Source organism: Canis lupus, unplaced genomic scaffold, assembly GCF_011100685.1.
Source record: "Canis lupus familiaris isolate Mischka breed German Shepherd unplaced genomic scaffold, alternate assembly UU_Cfam_GSD_1.0 chrUn_S1579H1768, whole genome shotgun sequence".
Taxonomy (NCBI): domain Eukaryota; kingdom Metazoa; phylum Chordata; class Mammalia; order Carnivora; family Canidae; genus Canis; species Canis lupus.
The window spans coordinates 24,037-44,557 of record NW_023330419.1 but is presented as its reverse complement, the minus strand read 5'-3'; the positions used below and the strand labels follow the sequence as shown (position 1 = coordinate 44,557).

The window sequence follows — 20,521 nt, the reverse complement described above, 5'->3', positions numbered from 1 at the left end:
GGAGGGGCTCGGGCGGCGGCTCCGCGGAGGGGGATGCACGGCCCCGGGAGCAGCTCGGCCGGGCTCGGGCAGAGGAAGAGGCTCCGTGCAGAGGGGGCTGCGCGGTTCCAGGAGCAGCTCGGAGGGGCTCGGGCGGCAGCTCCGCAGAGGGGGCTGCGCGACCCGGGAGCGCGAATCCACCAGCGCAGGCTCCGGAGCACAGGGCGCCGGGACACAGCCCAGGATCCCGCCTCCCCCGGGACAGGCAGAGGCCGGGAGGGCCCAGGACAGCGAGGACGCTCCTGCCCCAGCTGAGCACATCAGCGGCCCCGCCCCGGAGCCTCCAGGCCCTGCAGACGGAGAGCTCCGGAGTTCCTGCGGGGGCTGAATCCAGGTTTCCAGAGCTGCCCGCCACTGGGGCTGTTCCTCCTGCGGCCTCACGGGGTAAACAACCCCCACTGAGCCCTGCACCGGGCAGGGGCACAGCAGCTCCCCCAACTGCTAACACCTGAAAATCAGCACAACAGGCCCCTCCCCCAGAACACCAGCTAGACGGACAACTTCCAGGAGAAGCCAAGGGACTTAAAGAACACAGAATCAGAAGATACTCCCCCGTGGTTCTTTTTTTGTTTGTTTTTGTTTTTGTTTTTGTTTTGTTTTGCTTTTTTATTTGTTTCCTTCCCCCACCCCCTTTTTTCTCCTTTCTTTTTCTTTCTCTTTTTCTTTTTTTTTTTTTTTTTTTTTTTTTTTTTTTTTTTTTTCTTACAGAGTTTCAGTTTTGCCATATTAAAAAAAAGTTCTGGAGATCTGTTACACAACAATATGAATATACTTAATACTACTGAACTGAATGCTTAACAGTGGCCACTATGGTAAATTCTATGTTACACACTTTACAATTAAAAACATGAGTGTGACACTTAAAGACAGACTAAGGAAGAAATGAAATTACTACAAATTAAACAGTAGCCAGGGGCAGCCCGGGTGGCTCAGCAGTTTAGCGCCGTCTTCAGCCCAGGTTGTGATCCTGGGGACAAGGGATCGAGTCCCATATTGGGCTCCCTGCATGGAGCCTGCTTCTCCCTCTGCCTGTGTCTCTGTCTCTCTGTGTCTCTCTCATGAATGAATAAATAAAATATTTTTAAAAAATTAACAGTAGCCAGGATAGTGGCCCAATAATCCCAAGATTATTATAAGAGATAGGAAAGCTTATTTCTATCAACAAGCAAACTGATTTAAGCAACATTTGCAAATACAAGCCAGCCTGCATTGTAGAGCACGCGTGGCAGTCTTGGAACTCAAGACTGAAACATAAATCACCGTTGTAATTAGGGGCGCCTGGGTGGCTCAGCTGGTGCAGTGTCTGCCTTCTGCTCAGGTCACGATTTCAGGGTCCAGAGATGGAGCCCCAGTGCGGGCTCCCTGCTCAGCGAGGACCCTGCTTCTCCCTCTGCCCCTTACTCAGCTCATGCTCATGTGCACACGTTTGCTCCCTTCTCTCTCTCTCCCTCTCTCTCTCCCTCTCTCTCCCTCTCTCTCTCTCTCTCAAATAAATAAAATCTGTAAGAAAAAATTATTGGTGTAGTTAAATGCACACTTTTCTGGGAAGAGGTACTAACACCAGGGGATTAGACTATAAATTAGGGGTACAGTAAATGGTTTTAACCATCACTATCAATTATAACTGACAACCCAACTGCTACACCAAAGTAGATAATGTAGTAAATTTCATGACACTCATTTACTTTGGAAAATTTTCGAACTGTGGTTAAACAGTGGTGCAACCCCACAATATTTCTGTGCCTTCTCCTCTTCCAGGCACCTGGGAAGAGCACGGCACTTCCCCACCTCCTTGAAGTAAGTTTGGGTCTTATGACTTGCCCTGACCCATAAAAAGAAAGCATCAGGTTTGTCCCTCCCGGGAAGACGCGTTTAAGAGAATCTTACATCTCTTTCCCAAGCTGTCCAATGTTCAAGGGAATGGCACCTCCACCAGCACAATCCTGACAGAGAGGACATGGAGCTGAGCACCCCACCAGTGTGCAATGGACAGAGAGCATGAGCCAGAAATGAACATTTATTCTTGGAATTGTTTGCTGCCAAAGCACAACCTAACCCATCCTGACATACCAGCCATTTGCAAAAATCAATGGTATACTTTGTAAATAATAGGAATCATTTAGTCTAAGTATTTATATTACTATTTACTAGGTACTAATTAATATTGTGTGGTTCAACCCAGTAGTGCCTAAAAATAGAGTCCACTAAAAACATCTGCAATGAATCTGGGTATTTATAAACATGATTTCATGTGTTTATTCACTTGACAACACAGAAATCTGCAAATCGTCTAGTTTTGTCAGTTTCTCAGGCCCTAATACATGGCTATAAAAAATACAAGCTTTCTAAAAATCAGTTCTTGTTTGTTAAATATTATTTATAATATCAAAGTTAATTGTTATTTTCTAACTAGAGACAGCACTAAAGAGGTAAACTAAATGTCACACACAGTGATTGTTAATGCATATTTATATACATGTTTTTTTAAAGCTATCACACATAGTGATGAAAGAAAACATGCAATTCAAAAGCACTGGCCATGGATAATATAAACAACTTTCTACTAAGTTAGGTTTTCATCCATGGTGGTCTGTCTTTACACGCTTAAAGGAAATTCTCACTTTCTGGCATATGAGGGGATGTTCATAACATACTCATCAACGACAATGGTTTCCAAAGGTGAAAATAAAAGGGAGTAAGTCCCTTAAAGAACCTATTCTTATACAGAAAATAGTGAATACTGTATTAACTAAAAGGGAATCTGTTCTCAGACTTGGAGTCTATTATAACCCAAGGGTACCTTTAACAGTATTTCATTGCCATATATCTTTTAAAGCTAGCTTCTCCAACTATGTCAATACTTCAACGTCATTAATATTAGTTCCTGGAATCTACTGACCACACTTTGTCAATCTGTAATTTGCATATCACCACTCTGAAATGGATTATTTTCATTTCCAGAGTGAAACAAATGAATGGAAAGGGGAAAAAGTTACCATTTCCAAAGTTTCCTGTGAAGATGGAACAAAAATTAAGTTGCCAAGACAAGTACCATGCCAGTCATTGTTCAAAACCATGGGAAACGTTTACATAAGAGTGTTTCGCAGAATTCTGCAAAGGCTCTGAGTGGATTCACAGACACGCTGTCATATACTCACACACTCTGGAAAGATACAACGTGATAGAGAGAAAACTTACTTTATGGTTAATTTAGGTGAAGAAATTTTAGGATTAGAAGAATGTGACTGAGAATGAAACTAGACCACTCTCTTGCACCATACACAAAGATAAACTCAAAATGGATGAAAGATCTAAATGTGAGACAAGATTCCATCAAAATCTTAGAGAAGAACACAGGCAACACTCTTTTTGAACTTGGCCACGTAACTTCTTGCAAGATACATCCACGAAGGCAAGAGAAACAAAAGCAAAAATGAACTATTGGGACTTCATCTAGATAAGAAGCTTTTGCACAGCAAAGGATACAGTCGACAAAACTAAAAGACAACCTACAGAATGGGAGAAGATATTTGCAAATGACATATCAGATAAAGGGCTAGTTTCCAAGATCTATAAAGAACTTATTAAACCCAACATCAAAGAAACAAACAATCCAATCATGAAATGGGCAAAAGACATGAACAGAAATTTTACAGAGGAAGACCTAGACATGGCCAACATGCACATGAGAAAATGCTCTGCATCACTTGCCATCAGGGAAATACGAATCAAAACCACAATGAGATACCACCTGACACCAGTGAGAATGGGGAACATTAACAAGACAGGAAACAACAAATGTTGGAGAGGATGTGGAGAAAGGGGAACCCTCTTACACTGTTGGTGGGAATGTGAACTGGTGCAGCCACTCTGGAAAACTGTGTGGAGGTTCCTCAAAGAGTTAAAAATAGACCTGCCCTACGACCCAGCAATTGCACTGCTGGGGATTTACCCCAAAGATACAGATGCAATGAAACGCCGGACACCTGCACCCCGATGTTTCTAGCAGCAATGTCCACAATAGCCAAACTGTGGAAGGAGCCTCGGTGTCCATTGACAGATGAATGGATAAAGAAGATGTGGTTTATGTATACAATGGAATATTACTCAGCCATTAGAAATGACCAATACCCACCATTTGCTTCGATGTGGATGGAACTGGAGGGTATTATGCTGAGTGAAATAAGTCAATTGGAGAAGGACAAACATTATATGGTCTCATTCATTTGGGGAATATAAAAAATAGTGAAAGGGAATAAAGGGGAAAGGAGAAAAAAATGAGTGGGAAATATCAGAAAGGGAGACAGACCATGAGAGACTCCTAACTCTGGGAAACGAACTAGGGGTGGTGGAAGGGGAGGTGGGGGGGGGGGACTGGGTGACGGGCACTGAGGGGGGCACTTGATGGGATGAGCACTGGGTGTTATTCTATATGTTGGCAAATTGAACACCAATAAAAAATAAATTTATTAAAAAAAAAGAATGTGACTGAAAAGTCTGAAACACAAAAACAAACAAAAAACCGCCAAGGTGTGCAGGGACAGAAAAAAGGAGATACCATATGGAAGCCAGGAAAAAAAAAAAAAAAAAAAGGAAGCCAAGAGTCAGTCACTCCCTATTCACACATTCTTGGGAGAAGACAGGCCCACACACAAGAAAGGACAAAGACACACTCTGTGCACATGGATGCCACTCAAAATTAGAGAAAATTAGAAAAATTAGAGGCATGCTCACACAGGCCTTTCCCCAAATGGCATCTTAGTGGGGTCCCCTGGTCTCCCTTCCTAAAATCTCCACACAGCCCCTCAGCCACTTGAGGTTTCTTGGTGCTTATCACAACCTGTGATGGATACATCATTTGTCTTGTCTATGGTTCAGTCTTTCCTAGTCAAATACCAGCCACAAGGGGGCAAAGACATTTATCTATGTCACTCACTGCTGAATTCCAACTGTCTTAGCACAGGGCTTGCCACAGTAGGTGGCTCCGTAAATATTCGCTGAATGAAGAATGAATGTGTGAACACTGGAATCTCTACCAATTTTAGCTATAATAATATCGCAGCATTGCTTATCACCATTGCGTTTGGAAAATTTCTACTATACAATTATCTCAAGTCATATATTCAATTAACTAAGATAGGTAAAAGACTTCAAATTAGTTCATAAAAGCCTAGTCATTGAATATAGCAATACAGAGGTGTCTGGGTGGCTGACTTGATTAAGCATCCAACTCTTGATCTTGGCTCAGGTCATGGTCTTTGGGTCATGAGATTGAGCCCCATGTTGGGCTCTGGACTCAGTGTGGAATCTGCTTGAGATTCTCTCTCCTCCTTCTACCCCTCTCCTCTCTCTCTCTCTCTCTAACAAATGTTGGGAAAATAAAGAAAATACTAATATAAACATAGAGGTTCCTATCTTCTGAATATTTAGGATCTAATTCCCAAACAATCCAAGGTTATAGGAATATAGACATTATGATATTCACCAATAAACTGACAATGTTCATACCAGCCCTCATTTAAACATTTCTTCCCACCTAATACATGCCCTCTATGCTGTCATTGGTTTTTACCTTGGATTCCATTAACATGACTGCAAAAATACAGGACTTCACAGGGCTGATGAAAATGATGACGAAGTGATGCTGGTGGTAAACAAGCCTCTGAAAGAGGTCTGCTAGTCAGCAACTGAGAAAAATGTAACATATCTGACAAAACTCCCCACTTTGAAAGGGAACAATCTGAATACCGAACTTTAAAAATGAACAAAAACCAAATACTACTGGAGAAACTAAAGTCTTCAAATATTTTTGTTAAACTGCCCTTTTAACTGGAAAAGTCAAAGTGCTATTATAAAATGTTGGCAGCAATATTATGCCAACAAAGGAAAATTCAGCAGGATACAATGCATCCATGCTAAGAATTAGCAGTTACAACTGTAACCTACAATATTCTTAATTACATTTCAAATGTGGTCACATTTTATATTTCCTGTTCCTACATAAAGTTCTGTTCACTTCCCCCACCATTTTCTTGCTCTTTTCGTACCTGTTTAATGCAGATTAATTGTAACTGGCCTTTTCCTACTATGTATTATTACTAGATAAATGGACCACAGAATAACAACATCAACAGAGAAAGCTAACAGGGTTCCGACCTTCACTGAGAGTGAATCTAGCTATGCCAGAAGTGGAACTGAAAATGCATTTATCTCACAAAAACAACCAAAAAAAATAATAAGCCACCCAAACAGTGTCAGAATACAAAGTACAATAATAAGAATTAGGTTTTCTTTATCCTGAGAGCTAATTTCCCCCACCTCCAGGGCTTTGTCATTTAAGAAATTCTGTTATACAGTGTCATGAAGCCACCAAATTTCTCCAATAATTTTTAAATTAAGGACATCGACCTTTTGCCAATAAACTGTTTCCAGAGAAAGCACAAACTAACGCTTTCTAGGATAAAAACTGATAGCCACTAAAAATAGAGATGAAAACAAAATAGACTATACAGGACAACTGGATTCCTACATGCACAAGAATGTAGATTCTTAGATCCCTATCTCACACCATACACAAAAAATTAGCTCAAATTTTAAATCAAGGGGTAAATCCTCATAACCTTGGGTTTGCAAAGAGATTCTTAGATATGCTACCAAGAGCATAAGCAGCACAAGATAAAATGGACACTGATCTTTATAGAAATTAGAACTTTTGTACAAAGGATACTATCAGACAAGTGAAATGATAGCCTACACAAGGGGAAAAAATATTTGCAAGGCGAAAATATGATAAGGGTTTAATATCTAAAATATATAAAAAATGCCAAACTCAACAACAAAAAGGCAATCAGATCGCCAAAGACTACCCGAAAACATGCTCAACATCATTAGTCATTAGGGAAATGCAAATCAAAACCACAATGAACTACCACTTCATGCCCACGAGAATGGCTATAATCAAAAATTACTCAGTGTAACAGGTAGGGATGAGGATATGGAGAAATTGGAACCCTCATATAATGCTGGTAGGAATGTAAAATGGTGCAGACTCCACGGAAAACACTTTGATGGTTCCTTCTCACAAGCCTAAACAGAATTACTATATAAGCAGGCATTTCAGCTGCTAAGTGTCTACCCAAAAGAACCGCAATCGGGACTCAAAACAGATAGTTGTACAGCAATGTCCATTGCAGCACCATTCACAATAGCCAAAAGGTGGACACATGCAAGTGTCCATCAACAGACAAATGGACAAACAACATGCAGTGTATACACATAGTGCAATGTTATTCAACCATGAAAGAGAAGGAGATTCTGATACATGCTACAACATGGACAAACCTTGAAAGCATTGCATGGAGTGGTATAGTTACAAAAGGGCAAGTACTGTATAGTTCCACTTATGTGAACTATGTAAAACAGTTAAAATATAGAGACAAAGCGTAGAATGGTGGTTGCCGGGAGCTGGGGGTGGGCAACAAGGGAAGGTAGCGCTTAACAGCCACAGAGTTTCTGTGTAGAGTGATGAGAAGGTTTTGGAAATAGAGAGTGGTGATGTTTGCACGACATTCTGAATATACCTAATGCCATTACATTGTACGTTAACATGGTAAAAATGGCAAACTTTATACATGTATCTTACCTTAAAGAAAAACTGAAAAATAAAAGCCAACTACATGTACATTATGAAACATTGTACTCCTTACAGCTAAAAGAGAAATCACACCACTGCCATTAAGATTATACAATGAGTCTCAAAATGAAAGACAAAAACTACATAATGAATGAAAATTATTGGCAGAATTCCTGTACGAGAGGACTGTTGCACATACAAAGTTCTGTACAATGCCATGAGACACAACATATTCAGCAACTTGTTTACATGGCATTTCTGTAAAGACTAAGATAATAATCACAATAAGATGATATATTAAACCTTTTTAAATGAAGTTTATTTTTATCTATTTTTAATTCTTTTTCCCTTATTTTTTGTATATTTGTTATTGGGGTTCGATTGGCCAACATATACTACAACACCCGATGCTCATCCCGTCAAGTGCCCCCCTCAGTGCCAGTCACCCTGTCACCCCAACCCCGGCCGACCTCCCCTTCCACCACCCCTTGTTCGTTTCCCAGAGTTAGGTGTCTCTTATGTGCTGTCACCCTCACTGATATTTCCCACTCATTTTCTTTCCTGTCCCCTTGAATCCCTTTCACTAGTTTTTATATTCCCCGAATGAATGAGACCATATGATGTTTGTCCCCCTCCGACTGACTTACTTCACTCAGAATAATATATTAAATCTAACAGACGACAGGGTAACAAATAGAGAATTTGCTTCTGTATCTCCCTCTAGATCTGGTCTAGTCTGATTCACCTGCTTCTTTTGTGTATAAATTTCTGTCACCAATTAACAGTATTTATTGAATACATACAGTACAGTACAGTCACTGCAGGAAAGTCTACTGCTATTACCCACTGTAATAAATAAAGCCATTCATTTGAAAAACTCAACAAAAGGAGAAATGACGGTTGGGCTTTTTGTAATAGCAAGAGCACGCAATGTAGCAGAGTCATTGGCTAACATGTAGTAAGTATGCTAGCAGATATTTACACCTTACAAGAAAACTATTAATAGAACAGAAGTGAAAGCCCACCTCTAAGAGCTACTGTGAGAAATGCCACTAAGTGATTTTCCTGTTTAAAAATGAAAAATCCAGGGCAGCCCGGGTGGCTCTGCAGTTTAGCGCCAGCTTTGGTCCAGGGCCTGATCCTGGGGACCGGGGATCGAGTCCAACATCTGGCTCCCTGCTTGGAGTCTGCTTCACCCTCTGCCTGTGTCTCTGCCTCTCTCTCGCTCTGTGTGTCTCTCATGAATAAATAAAATCTTAAAAATTAAATAAAAATTAAATAAAAATGAAAACCCATTATTACATGAAGACGACTTTTTGCTTCATTCATAAATACTTGAGGAGCAGTAACAAGGACAAGAACAAGTGTCCTGGTTTAATTTAAGAATGAAGCTCTATGTACTGATCTCCCCCCAACAAAAGTTGTATCCAAATGCCAAATCACACGCTGCTTTCTGTTCACACAGAACAGCTTGCGGTCAGCCACATACCTAATGAGCTTGATTTGCTATGGAAGAGAACTGTAAAAATAAAAACATGATCCATTCAAAACTCCAGAGTATACCTCATTTTGGAAGCCATTTGAAGAAAAAAGAGCAAGTTGAAGATGCTGATTTTCCATGATGAAATACACTCAATATCAAAAGGGAAAAATAATTCATGTTTTAAATGAAATATGAAAACAAAACATTTGTAGGACATTGGCAAGGCCAATAAAGTCCATTCTAGTTACTTCAAAGGGCTTCTGCAAGTGGCAATATTGCAGTGATATAGTCAAAACCTTTCTTCTTTCGAATCTACTGCTTTAAGAATGGAACTTCAGGGGATCCCTGGGTGGCGCAGCGGTTTGGCGCCTGCCTTTGGCCCAGGGCACGATCCTGGAGACCCGGGATCGAATCCCACATCAGGCTCCCGGTGCATGGAGCCTGCTTCTCCCTCTGCCTGTGTCTCTGCCTCTCTCTCTCTCTCTGTGACTATCATAAATAAATAAAATAAATAAATAAATAAATAAATAAGAATGGAACTTCATGCTTTTGATGTTGGAAATAAAGGTTAACCAGGTTTCTTAAGATGAGCCTATGGTATAAACAATTTGAATGTTGGCCAAACATTTTTTTTCTTTTTTTTTAATAAATTTATTTTTTATTGGTGCTCAATTTGCCACCATACAGAATAACACTCAGTGCTCATCCCATCAAGTAAGTGCCCCCCTCAGTGCCCGCCACCCAGTTACCCCCACCTGCCACCCACCTCCCCTTCAACTACCCCTAGTTCATTTCCCAGAGTTAGGAGTCTCTCATGGTCTGTCTCCCTTTCTGATATTTCCCACTCATTTTTTCTTTCCCCTTTAATCCCTTTCATTATTTTTTATATTCCCCAAATGAATGAGACCATAAAATGTTTGTCCTTCTCCGATGGACTTATTTCACGCAGCATAATACCCTCCAGGTCCATCCACGTCGAAACAAATGATGGGTATTGGTCATTTCTAATGGCTGAGTAATATTCCATTGTATACATAAACCACATCTTCTTTACCCATTCATCTTTCGATGGACATCGAGGCTCCTTCCACAGTTTAGCTATTGTGGACACCGCTGCTAGAAACATCGAGGTGCAAGTGTCCTGGCGTTTCATTGCATTTGTATCTTTGGGATAAATCCCTAGCAGTGCAATTGCTGGGTCCTAGGGCAGGTCTATTTTTAATTCTTTGAGGAACCTCCACACAGTTTTCCAGGGTGGCTGCACCATTGCACATTCCTACCAACAGTGCAAGAGGGTTCCCTTTCCTCCGCATCCTCTCCAACATTTGTGGTTTCCTGCCTTGTTAATCTTCCCCATTCTCACTGGTATGAGGTGGTATCTCATTGTGGTTTTGATTTGTATTTCTCTGATGGCCAGTGATGCGGAGCATTTTCTCATGTGCTTCTTGGCCATGTCTGTGTCTTCCTCTGTGAGATTTCCGTTCATGTCTTTTGCCCGTATCTTGATTGGATTGTTTGTTTCTTTGCTGTTGAGTTTAAGAAGTTCTTTACAGATCTTGGATACTAGGCCTTTAACTGAGATGTCATTTGCCAATATCTTCTCTCATTCTGTAGTTGTCTTTTAGTTTTGTTGACTGTATCTTTTGCTGTGCAAAAGCTTCTTACCTTGATGAAGTCCCCATAGTTCATTTTTGCTTTTGTTTCTCTTGCCTTCATGGATGTATCTTGCAAGAAGTTACTGTGGCCAAGTTCGAAATGGGAGTTGCCTATGTTTTCCTCTAGGATTTTGATGGATTCTTGTCTCACATTTAGATCTTTCATCATTTTATCTTTGTATATGGTGCAAGAGAGTGGTCTAGTTTCATTCTTCTGCATGTGGATGTCCAATTTTCCAGCACCATTTACTGAAGAGACTGTCTTTTTTCCAGTGGATAGTCTTTCCTCCTTTGTCAAATATTAGTTGACCATAAAGTTGAGGGTCCACTTCTGGATTCTCATTTCTGTTCCATTGATCTATGTGTCTGTTTTTGTGCCAGTACCACACTGTCTTGATGACCACGGCTTTGTAGTACAACCTGAAATCTGGCATTGTGATGCCCATGGCTATGGTTTTCTTTTTTAAGATTCCTCTGGCTATTCGGGGTTTTTTCAGATTCCACACAAATCTTATAATAATTTGTTCCAACTCTCTGAAGAAGTCCATGGCATTTTGATAGGGATTGTATTAAACGTGTAAATTGGGATCCCTGGGTGGCGCAGCGGTTTAGCACCTGCCTTTGGCCCAGGGCGTGATCCTGGAGACCCGGGATCGGGCTCCCGGTGCATGGAGCCTGCTTCTCCCTCTGCCTGTGTCTTTGCCTCTCTCTCTCTCTCTCTGTGACTATCATAAGTAAATAAAAATTAAAAATAAATAAAAATAAACGTGTAAATTGCCTTGGGTGATCACTGACATTTTCACAATATTAATTCTTCCAATCCTTGAGCATGGAGTATTTTTCCATCACTTTGTGTCTTCCTCACTTTCTTTCAGAAGTGTTCTGTAGTTTTTAGGGTATACATCCTTTACCTATTTGGTTAGGTTTATTCCTAGGCATCTTATGCTTTTGGGTGCAATTGTAAAAGGGATTGACTCCGTAATTTCTCTTTCTTCAGTCTCATTGTTAGTGTACAGAAATGCCACTGAATTCTGGGCATTGATTTTGTATCCTGCCACACTTGGGCCGAACATTTTTAAAAGAAGTAAACAGAACTTATTTAAAAGAAAAAAAGTTATGTATGTATTGAAGTCTTTAAAAGAGCCAGAGGAAAAAAACATGCTTTGAAAGATTACTTCAAATCAGAGATCCTGACAGCTGACCTCTAACTAGAAATTTCAGGAATAATCATTTCATCATCTTTCACTATACTGAAATATAAATAGATATATGATAGATAGATAGATAGATAGATAGATAGATAGATAGATAGATACACACACAGATAGATAACAAGAGCCTACCTAGCATTCTTTGCTTACTAAAAATGCCATTCAAGAAGACGCAGGTGGCCTGGGTCGAGGTCCTGGGATCAAGTCCCTTGTTGGGCTCCCTGCTTGGAGCCTGCTTCTCCCTCTGCCTGTGTGTCTGCCTCTCTCACGACTAAATAAAAAAAATCTAAAAAAAAAAAAAAAAGAACACAGGCAAACAGGGAGATCATTCAAGATAGTCACATAAAAACTTCTGAAATCCTTTCCCTCAACAGACACAATATATCTACAGCTACATATAAAACAATTATCTCTGAGCAGGACAGCTACTCCACAACGAAGAATTAAACAGACAGGGAGGAGAGACAGATGTAGTTGTATTTTTGCCGAAAACCTCACCTCCCCCCATGCAACGACCTATGGAGGAGGGGTTGCACAAATACAGAACCCCTCCCTGAGGGAGGGAATCTGTACTACACATCAGGCACCATGACCCATGGGAGATGCACCAGACAGACAGCCCCCAAAGCACCTGGCTTTGGAAACCAGTGGAGCTTCCGTCCAGGAGACTCCTAGGGCTGTACTGAGTGCAGGCTCTGCTTTTACAGGGCTCACAATCAGACTCATTTGCCTCAGGACCCAGTACAAAAGCACCAGTTTGAAAGGAGCCTAGACCAGATGTGAAGGGGTTCCATTTGCTAATCTTAAAGCATCTACCAGAAGGGCAAAAGCCCACTCAGATTCCCTCCAAAGACAAAAGATACCGGAGGGTGCCATATTTACGCTTTCTCTACCTTGCTACTGCCAATGCTGGCAGGAGCTATTTTTGCATTCCCATAACCTTCTAGTACCTCCTTCCCCCTCCATACTGCTGCCACGGCCCTGCCAGAAGCAGGAGGCCAGTGCCCTGACCTCTAGTTACACTCCCACTGCCAGAGGCCTCCAAGCCAGCAGGTACATGCAACCCACACAGGGGATGCCTACTGAATATGAGACTCTGGGGCCAGGGTGGATTGTGTTTGTGAGACCCACAGGTCTAGAATAATTGGGGAAAACAGTATGAGAGACAACCAAACACTGAAGCAAGGCTACTATAAACAAAAATGTTCACCCACACACAGCCACACCTTCAGGACTAGAAGAGATAGCTGTTTCACCTAACACAAAGACATACATACATACAAAGTCAGGCAACATGAGGAAACAGATAAACATGTTCCCAATGAAAGACCAGGATTAAACCCCAGAAAAACTCAACAAAGTGGGTATAGACCAAATGTACCTCAAAATGTAAGGCCACGTATGACCAGTGCACAGCTAGCATCATGCTCAACAGGGAAAAGCTTCCTGCTTAACATCAGGAACAAGGCGAGGATGCTAACACAGTATTGGAAGTCTTGGCCACAGCAGCTAGGAAGGAAAAAGAAAGAAATTGGAACCAAATTGTAAAGGAAGAAGTAAAACCATCACTATTTGTAGATGATACAATTTTATACACAGAAAACCCTAACGACTCTGTGGAAAAAAAAGACTGTTAGAACATTAGTTCTAACCTTATTTCTAAATAAATTCAGTAAAGTTGCAGGTACAAAACTGATATACACAATTCTGTCACACTTGTGTACACCAACAACAAACTATCAGGAAGAGAGATAAGAAAACAAATCCCATTTAAAATTGCATGAAAAAATACCCAAGAATAAATTTAACCAAGGAGGTGAATGATCTATACTCTGAAAACCATAGGACACTGAGGAGAGACAATGACACTAATAAGTGGAAAGATATTCCATGCTCATGAGGAATATTGCAAAAATGTCCATACTGACCAGAGCAATCTACAGAGTCAAGGCAATCTCTATTGAAATTCTAGTGGCATTTTTCACAGAAATACAACAATCGTAAGATTTGTATAGAACCACAAAAGATCCCAAGCAGCCAAAGCAAATCTTGAGAAAGGACAAGTCTGAGACATTACACTCCTTGAATTCAAGCTGTAGTATCTAACAACTAAAGTAATCAAAATGTATGGTATTGGCATAAAAACAGACACACAGATTCGTGGGACAGAAAAGAGAGCCCCGAAATAAACCCAGGCATATAAGGCCAATTACTTTACAAGAAAAGAGGCAAGAATATACAATGGAGAAAGACAATCTCTTCAATAAATGGTGCTGGGAAACCTAGACACCTACATATAAAAGACTGAAACTGGGCCATCATCTCACACCATACAAAGAAATTAACTCAAAATGGATTAAAGACTGGAATGAAAATCCTGAAATCATTAAACTCCTAGAAGAAAACATGGGTCGTAAGCTCTCTGACATCACTCTTGGAGATTTTTTTTTTCCTTTTGGATCTTATGATTCCAAAGGCAGTGGCATCAAAAAACAAAAATAAATTAATGAGATAACATAAACTAAAAAGCTTCTGCACAACAAAGGAAATCATCAACAACAAAAAAGGCAATCTACCGAATAGAAGGAAGAAGAACTGCCAATTCTATCCAATAAGGGGTTAACAGCCAAAATATATACAGAAATTCATATAGCTCAATATCAACAAGAAACAAACAATTCAATATTTAAAAATGGACAGAGGATCTGAATAGACGTTTTCCCAAAGATGACATACAGATCACCAACAGGCACACGGGAAGATGCTCAACATCACAAATCATCAGAGTAATGCAAATCAAAATCACAGTGAGATATCGCTTCACACCTCTGAGAAAGGCCAATATCAGAAAGACAAGAAAAAATAAGTACTGATGAGGCTGTGGGCAAAGGGGGACCCTAGTGCACCGTTGGTGAGGTTGTAAATTGGTGCGGCCACCACAGAAAATAATCTGGAGAACAGTCAAAAACTTAAAAATACAACTCCCACATGATCCTGCAATTCCACTTTTGGGTATTTATCTGAAGATTCAAAAGGATACATGTACCTCTATGTTCACTGCAGCATTATTTACAATAGCCAAGATATGGAAATAACCAAAGTGTCCTTCCTTTGAGGGATGAATGGGAAAAGATTTACACACACACACACACACACACACGAATACTATTCAGCAAAAAAAAAAAAAAAAAAGGAATACTATTCAGACATAAAATAAATTAGCCATTTGCAACTGGCATGAATCTGAAGGGTATTATGCTAAGTGAAAAAAGTCAGACAGAGAAAGACAGATATGGTATGATTTAACTTATACCTGAAACTAAACAACAAATAAAGTCAGAAATACAGAGAATACATGGGTGGTTGCCAAAAGGGAAGGGGGTGAGGCTGTGTGGGTAAAAACGGATAAAGGGGATCAAGAGTCCCATCATCCTCTTACAAAATGAATTTACGCACAGCATGGTGACTATAGTCAATAATAACATATTGCAAATTTGAAAGTTGTTTTCAGAAAATACGTCTGAAAAGTTCTTAGCACAAGAAAACAAATGGCGTGACTGTGCATGCAGAGAGATGTTAACTAGACTTACTATGGTGTTCATTGTGCGAGATATACAAATGCCAAATTTTATGTTGCACGCCTGAAACTAGTGTGTCATATATCGATTATAATTTAATAAACGAAAAAAAAATGGAAGGAAATAAAAACATGTACTGATTCACTGAAAGACATAGTTTGATAGCCACAAACCCTCAATACAGGAGATTCTAGAGCTTTTTAACATTAAACAGGTGAAAAATCAGCCTGGATGACAAGGCTGAGCTGTAAGATTGGGACTAGAACAAACAAAATGGTGGTTATACTAAATGAATAATGACGTTGATGTAAAGCAAAATAAGGAGGTCTTCAAGGTTGTGAGGGGTTTTGTTTTTCTGTTTGTTTTCTAGAGAGAATTAAAATACAGGACACAATAGCACTGAAGTTGGCAGGAAAGTATATGGGGCAAAAGTGCGCTAAGATTTCTGGATCTTTTCCAGATGACAATAGACAGATTAAGATAGGATTTATAATAAAGGATTAATGTCATAATTTCTAAGGTAGCCACTCAAATAACAGAAAGAGAATGTTTTAACTTCTCAACTGTATGCAAGGAAAACCCTAACCAATCCAAAAGAAACAAGAAAAATCAGGACAAGAAAACACAAAATACGTCAGATTTTAAATTATAAAGATCATACATCATAATGAACTGTAGTGAAGATATTCTAGCTGAAAGTAAAGACTTCTGACTTGTTACCTCAGAAAGCTCCAACTGTAATTCACAAAAGCTGTAATAAAGCAGGAATATGGAAGAGTTGACAATAAAAGGATAGAAAAGATATCCTGCAAATGGCAACAAAAACGTATCTACTTTAAAATAAACTCTATTAAAAAGTATAAAGTGTAGTAATTCACCAGCAAAATAACAAATTTATATTTAATAACAAATTTAAATATATACAACAAAAAATGAACAGAGGGAGGCCTGAGTGGCTCAGTCGGTTAAGCACCTGCCTTCAACTCCGTCAAGATTCCAGGGTCCTGGAATCCAAGGCCCACATCAGGGTCCTGCTCCAGGGGGGGAGCCTGCTTCTCCCATCTCTACTCTCTGCCCTGTCACTCCTCCTGCTTCTTCAGTGTCCGATAAATAAATTAAATTTAAAAAAACACAAAAAAAACTGAACCAGAACTGCAAGAAGAAAACCATGGTCATAATGGGAAACTTTTTTTACCATACTCTCTTTCTGGTAACAGAGAAATAAACGAACAAAAATCAGTGATGAAAACACAGAATATTTGAATAGGTTTACAAACTTGATCTACAGAATATAACAAAAAACTATTACTTAATGACTGGCAGACTTATACCTTCTTTTTAGGACACAGACAGGATACATTACAGATACTTGAATATGTCGCTTGGCCATAAAGTGTAAACACATTCAAAGGACTGAAATAATGCAAATTAGGTTTTCTGACTCAAAGCAATTAAGGTAGAAATCAGGAACAAGATAAATTAAAAAAATCCTTATTTGTAAATTCAAGAAAGTCTAAGTAAGCAACTACAAAATGATTCTAAGTTAAGGAAAACCAGTACCCTTGGGAGAAATGGCCTTAATATGCTAACGTTAGGAAAAGAAGAAGGTTGAAAATTTATGAACAAACGTTCATAACTAGAAAAAGAATTTTTTAAAAAGTCAATGAAATAAAAACTAATATACAATGAGGAAAATTAATAAGGCCAAAGGTTTATATCTAAAAAGACTAATGCCAAAACTCTGGCAATATTGAGGAAAGAGAAGAAAGGGCAGAGTAAGTACCAATATCAGGACCAAGAAGAAAAACAATTAGCATAGAAAGTGCACATGTGAAATATTATAAGCAACCTTTTCAGAAATTTGACAATGTAGTTGAAATGGACCAAATCTTAGAAAAATATGAATCATTAAAACTAATCAAGAAGAAATAGAAAGCCTAAACGTTCTTGTCATCTTTAAAATAGTTACCAATATCCTTATCAAAAAGAAAACATCCAGGCCCAAGGAACCCAACAAGTCAGTTCTGCTAAAGGACAAACGAACTTCAGTCTTTTCATAAACTTACCCACAGAAGAGTAGAGACTTCCACCTCACAACATAAGGCTACCCAGGATATTGTGAAGATCTGATGAGAGAGATAAGAAAGCAAAATTATGGGCTGAAGTCTCATAAAAGGAGACATTAAAGTTCTAAATAAACTAGGAGTCAACTAACTCCAGCAGATTATATGTAAAGGAGAACAAATCATGAACAAATTAGGTTATCTCAAATAATAGTCCAATGATAGCCAGTTGAACAGTCAAAAATCAGTAAAAAAAAAATGTCAAAAACCAATGAACTTTCCTATGTTGAGACTGACAGGAAACAAATCATATGATCATTACAATAAATAAATAAAAAGCACCTGACAAAGTCCAATGGCTAGTCATTTAAAAAGTCATTTACAAAGAATAAACGGAAACTTCTTAAATTGAGTAAACGGCAAATATGAAAAAAATAATCTAGAGCAAATATGACAAGAAGAAATGTTGAGAGAATTTCTTTTGAGATCCAGATCACACATAATAACAAAATCTAGAGTAGCGAAATCAAAGTGAAAATGAAAAAGGGAATAGCTTTTGGTCACACATTAAGGAAATGTTTCATGAATACAATTCAGAAATCACTAACCTAAAGGAAAATGGTGCTCGACGAGTAACTTCTGCATAGAGAATAGGGAGGACAGAACAAGCATGAGATGACAAAATATTTTTCCATATGTTTTCCCACCAAGAGAATCTGACATCAGCATGGTTTTACCTTTACCAGTGAATGCAGGCTTTTCTCACCAAACATATCCCAGAGGAAGGTCAGGTCTTCCTGGCTGTCCACACGTGGCCCCAGCCGGCCTGGCACAACAGCCAACAGCTCATACAGACCTAGAAGTGAAAATAAAACACAAAGCGTAACCATAGAGTGATCTCATTAATTTCACTTAAGGTGTGTGTGAAGATGGCTGGAACATTGTCGTTTTTACTACGGATCAGTAATCTGGGCCATCAAGCAGAATGCTTCTCCGCGGAAGCCAGAGGAACCTTTTTGATTTTTACAGCCCAAATATGTAGCATCAACAGGCTAGCCTAACCTTTCCTTTCCTTTGTCAACATTCTCCAGGCATCCAAGCGGACACCACCCGAGGCAGAAAACGTGTACAAGCTATCAGAGGAAGAAGAAAACTAAATCGTCACTACATTTGCCTCAGTGTTAGCCAAAGATCAAAAGGAGTCATGAATAGGAAAACTCCTTAGAAGAGCAGAAAATTGATATAGGGGCCCATTAAAAGGTTTTGTGGTGTTCCAAAGAGTTCCTAATGATATATAGCTTCAAAAACCATTTGCGTTATCTACATCCAAATTCAAGTTCCAAAAGCTAAGGCCTATAAGCCATACTTTGTGTTGCTTTCTTGTAGCTGCTCATTTTTCAAAAGCAACAACCACAAGCTACACAGAACTGAGTTTACCTTTAACTCCAATCTGGGCGTAGGCCGTACCCTCTGAAAGAGTTAAGGAAAAGGATGCAGTTCCTCGGGGCCCTCCTCACTAGAAGCTTCCTGGGGCTAGACAGTGAGCACCCTGTTCCACCAGTAGCCTGTTGCAGAAACCCTCCCACCTCGCTTTGGGGCCCATCAGACTCCTGTCCAAGAACTGTTACGACAGTGCCTGCCGGGGCCTCTTCAGGGAGGTGACCTAGAGAAGTCAGGTATCAACTCTCAGCACACCGTTTCACTTTCCAGTGGGAATATACGAGGTAAAGAGAAACTTCCTTTTATTTCTGTCTGCTGTCTACAAGAGCACCGAAACCTCCTGGGATCTACGACACAGGAGCGTGCTGTATTCCTCTGCTCTGAAGTGCTGCTGTTCATCACAGGGACAGCTTTACAAGATATGTAACTAGCAAAGAATCGTAAAATTATGGCCTGCTGATTAGGTCTATATATCTTCCTAAAGTATTATCATATTCTGATAATCAGTGATCATTCAACCAAATGTATTCGCTTTGCCTTGGAAAGCTGGATCTGTAACGTGAGACGTTAAACTCAAACATTCCTGGGCTGCATGTGCCAAAAAGATCTATTCTACTTTAGGGGGAAGAAAATGTCTCCCTATTACATTCTAAGTATTCTTGATGAAAAAAAAAAAATATTCTTGATGATTTACACTTATTCCCTTAAAAAACCTGGCATCATGCCTAAGCTAGCTCTTATTTATGATTTCATAAACTTTTGTAAGGTGTCCCAACATAATTCGATGTATAATAATGCAGGTCTCACTTTACACCTACACAGATACACACAACTTTAAAAACATGACAATTGCCAAGATCAGCGATTAAGGTCAGAGGTTCAAATTGAAAATTAGGTAAAAAGGAGGTAGAATTTCGCTATTTATTATTGATTTAGGAGCAACAAAAGGAATTCCTTGTTCCTTGGAAATATGGTTAGTTTAATATAATAATACTAGTTCAACTATAACATAATTTATGAGGTATAGTTCGGGGGGGAGGGGGATAACTGAGGTTAAGGTATTAGAACAGCCCGGCATATGGTAAATAGTACTATTTCATATGTAACTTAGTGAGCTTCAGCTATTGTTGTTATTCCTGTTATTCATCAGGACTATTATTTTTTTAGGATTAATTTATTTTACAGAGAGGCAGGGGACAGGAAAGAGGGAGACGAATCTTAAGCAGACTCCACGCTCAGCATGGAGCTTGACACGAAGCTCCAAATCATGACCCTGATCATGGCTGGAGCTTGAGACCAAGAGTCAGACACTTCAACCCACTGCACCACCCAGGGAGTGTCCATCGCTACTGCTATTGAAAATCAAAACTCTGAGTCAAACAGACCTAGATTCAAACCAGGTCTATACTTCATTACCTC

The 20,521-nt window shown here is 39.6% G+C and overlaps 1 protein-coding gene across 2 annotated transcripts in view; it reads right to left on the bottom strand.

Moving 5' to 3' along the window:
- LOC119868790 (armadillo repeat-containing protein 4-like) overlaps positions 1-17,708 on the bottom strand; it is a 91,272-nt gene extending 73,564 nt beyond the window's left edge. Inside the window, exon 1 of one of the 2 annotated variants that reach the window (XM_038589031.1) lies at positions 17,666-17,708. The gene's annotated coding sequence lies outside the window, so the exon portion shown is untranslated. Of the gene's footprint in view, positions 1-13,402; positions 13,531-17,665 lie in introns of those variants that run through there. The other variant, XM_038589030.1, reaches the window with a different exon arrangement.
- Positions 17,709-20,521: the final 2,813 nt, after the last annotated feature.